Source organism: Bidens hawaiensis, unplaced genomic scaffold (assembly GCF_021521415.1).
Source record: "Bidens hawaiensis isolate Kalapana, Puna unplaced genomic scaffold, B.hawaiensis_p1.1 tig00010817_1, whole genome shotgun sequence".
Taxonomy (NCBI): Eukaryota; Viridiplantae; Streptophyta; class Magnoliopsida; order Asterales; family Asteraceae; genus Bidens; species Bidens hawaiensis.
In genome coordinates this window covers 228,714-234,713 of record NW_027491835.1, presented here as the reverse complement: position 1 = coordinate 234,713, position 6,000 = coordinate 228,714, and positions in this window count along the sequence as shown.

Here is a 6,000-nt window from a genome sequence, read left to right as displayed (position 1 = left end):
ATCTCCTCCTCCTGCTCCTTGTGTCAGATTTTTCTTTCTTCAATTTGACAAGGGCTGCCTTTTGTTTGATCATATCAAGCTCCACAGCGTTAGAGGATGTCAATTGGGAATTCTGCATCAATTATGTCTTGGAGATCTTCAGGATGCAAAAATTGAAGATCCTCATCATTTCTGATTACTGCAATGGGTATACCTGACTCATTCCTCAAGGAGATTGAGTCGTTGTGCTGGTTGTAGGTGATGAAAGTGATTCTTCCATTATGCTGTACCACCGAATTTGGTTCTCACATCTCCTCCCTCATAGCCAAGCACTCCTTCAAAGTCTTCCTTTTGCCATGTGAGCTGCTTGCTTGGGATTTCCTTCTGCTGGTGTCAAAGAAAGAGAGTTCGAGGGTGTGAAATTCATTGATTCTCTTGTTTCGTTTATCCCTCCCTGCTTGACTCCGTATCTCTCTCCTCCTTTGGTTCAGAAATGGGAAGTCCTTTTCTGCTTGTTCTTTAATAAATTTGGAGAGATCGTTTCTTTGTTGTCAGGATAATTGGCTTCTGATTTGATTGTCATACAGTTTCAATTTAGCCATCTTTGTTTAGTTGATCTTTGGTAAAATTTCTCAGGTTATCCCTGAAAATAATAAAAAAATTTCTTTATCTTCAGTGATCACCCTTAAGGTCTTGGATCTTTTATCATAATAGAGATTTGTGGGCAGATTTAAATTCCTTAGTTGCTCAGGCCTCACAATCTCAGACCTCAAGGGTGTTCGGCTTGTGCTTCCTTGCTGTGTCTTTTGTGTCTTGTCAAGCCCCTCCTCTACATACCATCTCTTAATCGTTTCATCAGTTTGAGTAATCAATCTTCCCATACTCACACCTTTCTTGTGTAGGGCACTCAGCATCTCAGCTCTAACTAATTCCTCTATTCTTCTCTTTTCTTCCTCCAATCTTCTATGTGTTTTAATATATAATCTTTGTTCTCGATTGTATATTTCCAAAAGTTGTTCATGAGGCATGTTGTTGAACTGTTCTTCTGACATACCTTTACCCATCACTATTTCCTTCAAATTTTGAACTCTCAGAGGATCTTGGAACCATTCTTTAGCCTCATCTTTCTTCTTTTCAGCCTCCATCCTCTCTTTCTCCTTCTACTCTTTCAGCTTTTTCTCTCTTTCAACATCAGCAGAGCTCTTTTTACTTTGATGAGAGTCTTTTACCTCTTTCACCTTTCTTCTTAATTCAACCAGAGAAAGCTTGATCAGAGTGTTGTATTCAAAGCCATGGACTTGCAGAAATTGAATATGTGACACCCGGCTATTTTAAGCCTAATCCGGTACTAATAGATTCCGTGATTATATAAATAAAATATTATAATTAATGAGATAAATTTATTTAGTCCAAAAACTCCAAAAATATATGAGTTATATTTTATTGTGTTCAAAAAGTTAAGTTTTGGCGCATAGCGAAAACTGACACGGGCAACGACCCCGGGGTATAGTTAAAAGTCCAAAAAAATTCCAAAACGTCAATAATAACCTAAAATAATATATTATTAGTAAAAATAATAATAATAGGTTAGAAACTTACTTTTAGAGGTTTCGGTTCGTGAAAATTGAAAATTAAGCAAGTAGAAGCCGGTACAGGATACCGTAAGAACCCGAACCCAACTAACTCTAAAAATTTACATTTTTATATGGTATTGTAGGGAATTTTATAAGGAATCCAAATATGTAATTGGTTTTGCATAAAACTAATTCTAACTAGTTGTATTTTATAAAATATGCATCAAATGGGTATAAGATATAACTAGTTGGCAACAAAATAATAAATTAAACCCCACCCTCTTACTTGGAGTCGTTCCCAATACCCCCTACACCATAGCCTCCCTTGCAAAATGTGTTGGATGCATTTGATGCTTCCAAGTAGCATGCAACACTTGCAATCATGACAAGTGTGAAGGCATCTCTTACTTAAACGTTACAACCCATTTCAAGAAACCCAACCCCTCTCTTTCTTCTCTCTCTCCACCGTCCCCATCCCACTATTCCCACCTTTCTCTTTCATTCCTTGCATCATCTTCAAAAAAATGAAAAACTAGCAAGACATATGAAGTAGAAATCAAGTTGGAGGTTATAGGAGCATGTTGAAGCTTTCATAGGAGATTAGGAGCAAAACCCACCAAATAATTCATCATCTTCTTCATTTTCTCTAACCTTAAGGGTAAAAACCCATCACCATAACTCTTGATTTCTTAAGTCTTGAAGTTACATCATGTTCATACACCTTGAAAGAGTTCACACAAACATGCAAACACATAAACACATGTAAAAGTGAAACTTTGGTGAGATTTGTGTGTGTGTGGTGTGGGCCGTGAGTGTGTGTGTGTGTATGTCTGTGTGGGTGCCTTGCACACATACTCATACATGCACCCTTGTATAGTGGTTGCATGCTTGAGTTTGAGATCTAACTTGCTTGTTCTTGTTATTTTGAGTGAAATATGATGGGTTTTTAGAATGAGAAAGTAGAGAGAGAGAGAAATCCATGAGTTAGTGAGAAAGATTATGAATGTGTGTGTTCAAGTGCTTAATGATACATGCATGCTTGAATCTAGATGTAGAGGTTTGAATTTGTTAAAAGTAGGATTGATTATGGTGCTTTTGGAAGTTTAATGATAAAGGGTATGATTGTATAAAATTAAAAGTTAGAACTCTTGAAAACCCACTTAAAATATGATGAATACATTCATGTTACTTGAAGCTTGATAGAATACATGCATGTATGTATCTTATTGATCCATGTTTAGTTATTTTTATGCATGCTTGAGAAATTACAACATGAACATGATTCTTAGGGATGGATTAATTTTATAATAATATTAGTAAAAGGGTTAACTAAATTCATACAAAATCATATTAGAACACATAACTTCTTCATTCATGACATACAACTAAATGACTTACTTGTATGCATTGTAAAAATTAACTTGAAATGGATGACAAAAATTGGAAAAGTAAAATGTAATAAAAACTAGAGTTAATATAATTAAATGGGGGAATGAAATCTGATATTTTTTCCAAGTAATATAAATAAATACTTTATATCATTGGAAAATGATGTCTTAAAGTTTAGGTATTAATGTGTGACAAAAAGAATGTTTAATGCATGTTGGTAACTAATAAAAATATAATTTTGGGAAATAATAATAAATCTGGAAATTTATATGTTTTTACATGTTAGAATAATTAGATGTTGTATAAAATATGCTTTAGATGCTTTACTTAGTTTAAAATGAGTGTCGGTTACTTAACTAGTCGAAAAATCAGCTTTTTAACGCAAACCGACAAGGATTTTAAGAGCTGAAATAAAACAGCCTTTAAAACCTAAAAACTCATATACATCACACTATATATGAAGTGTAATGAGGCCAAGATGATAAGACTTGGCAATGAACGAGTCACGTTGCGAAAGACAACGCGAACATTAAAAATGACAATTTGTATGGAAAATTTAGCTAAACCGAGAACGAAAATATTGTTATAAACTAAATCATAAAACTTATATATTTTAACCATATAAAGTGTTTTCATACTTAAAACCATAAAATATTTATACAAAACGTTAACCGGTTCACCGTTAGACGCGAAACGGACAAAACCGGAAAAGTAGATTAAAGACATAAAGTTTATAAAGCTTGGAATAAAAGTGTATAAAGTTATACCAAAACTTAATTCTAATAAAAATAAATAATCTTATGTTGATGTAATTACTATTAAATAAATAATAATATTTATGTGCGTAACTTGATTAATTGAATGTTTTATGTGCATAATAGGATTTATGGATATTTGTTGCTTATAATTTGTTAGAAGTTGTTTGCTTGTGTGAGAAATTGCAATTTGGACTTAATCGAACTAAAGGTCGCCAGTGGGTCGTTTGAACACAAAAATAATAAAATAATGAAAGTAAACGTTTTTAAAATAAAACGTTTGTATGAACGCTTCAAGATTGGATGAACAACGTATATTATAAATGTGAATGGATTATTAAAAACGTGTAATATATTAATAGGATACAAGTGTTTGGATGTTTACCGACATTATACCGCTAAAGGTGAGTTTCTCATAAATCCCCACTGCTTTGAAACATTTAAATAATTTTATAAATGTTTTGGGGGAAGACACGTTTGGGTCAAAACGCATTTTATCTTGACGACTGTGGTATTGGAATGACTTTAAATTTGACCAAAATGGTCAGGCTGTCGTGGATAAAAATCGGGAACAATTCGACAGCCTTATAATCATTAACTGTTAAACAGGCATAGAAATATTGATAGATCTATCGGGGTGACGCCCTATCATCACCGGTCGCGCCGGTGGGGTAAGTGATAAATATTTTGATTGTTGTACGCTTTGATTATAGATTTAAGGGAGTCATACATTTGTTATATTCCTAGCTAGTCTATAACTATCACACTTGTTAAATAATATGTTGAATTTTATGCACTTTTGTTTCTAGAGCGAAAGGGGGGCCAAATGGTCTCTCGTGGTAAAGCGAGGACCGGTGTGAAAATTTAAATAACTTTCATGTATAAAACGAAAGTAAACCTTGGTCTAGTAAAGGCAAGGTAATGCATTGACTTCGGTCCGTATGGACGAAGTGGTATTTATGGGAATAATTAAACAAAGAAAATCTTTGTTTCAATGAAATAAATGTGAAGTGAAATACAAAAATTAAAGTTAAAAATTCTGAATGATTAAAATGAAGAAATAATTGATGAAAGCTATTACATCATGGTTTTTAAATTGAGAACTCACCAACATTTGTGTTGACAAAATTATTTTAAAATTGTTTTCAGGTAAACAAAAAGGAAAGGCTTCGTGAGGATGATATGGGAAAAACAAGTGTGAAATACTTGAGTGTTGGACTTCTATTTTAAATGAAACGTGTACTCTAACACGTGCGATTTATGACATTTTATAATGAATAAAAGTCCAACTTGTATGTGAATATGTTGTGCTTAAATACTGATGGCTAAACGGTGTCTGTCACCGCCCAAAATTAGTTAATTAAGTCTTCCGCTGTTATATTAAAATTTTTGGGGTGTGATAGAAGTTGGTATCAGAGCCATTGGTTATAGGGAACTAGAAATTTTTAAGAAAAATTTCTAGACTATAACCCAGTATTTGAAACAAACAGTTTCCCACTTCACGAAGCTGAAAATTTGTATAAACAAATTTTATAAGATATGAAAAAGAAAATATTGCATTTAATTTTTTTATGTATTATGTGAAATTTATGTGATAAATTTTGCATATTAAATATATTATAATTTATTATGATTACATATTACGGATTATGTCACAAGCGTCTGATTCACACACTGTTATCGGAATTCACAAGCACTGACAACATGTCGGGGGACCACCTCCACTGACCCCTGTCGTGTTAATAACAGTGCACTCACTCCAACAACTTTCTCATCCGGTAGCCCTAGGCGATCTGTTGTCTTCCTACACAAGAGTCATCCTTATTTGCAGCTAAGTTAATTGAGAACGGTGACACTACCCTAGCCCTTTCGATTCCCTAGATTGTAACTCCGCTTCGGTGCTGCTACTATTCAGCTCAAGTTTTAGAGCCATTCATGAAGTAATTGAGATTTCAGAAATTTTCTCGTATTAATCCAGTTAGACACCACCAAACTTGGACATTTAGTAAGGAAAATTTAAAAAAACTTGTGTTGGGTGTTGATGCGTATTCACACCTATTTTAGTTGTTATTCTATTAACTTCTAAACAAGTAATATAATTTTTCCAATTTAAATGTCATAAAAATCTTTTGGGTTGACTTGTTAGTTATTATGCAGTAGTGATTATTTCCTATATTTACTCACACGCAGTTTATAACTAATAATGAATATTGTCTTAATTCTGTTATCTGAAAATAACAAAAACGACAATATACCACCCAAATTAAGACAAACATCCCACCCTTAGAAGACCTAGACTACCT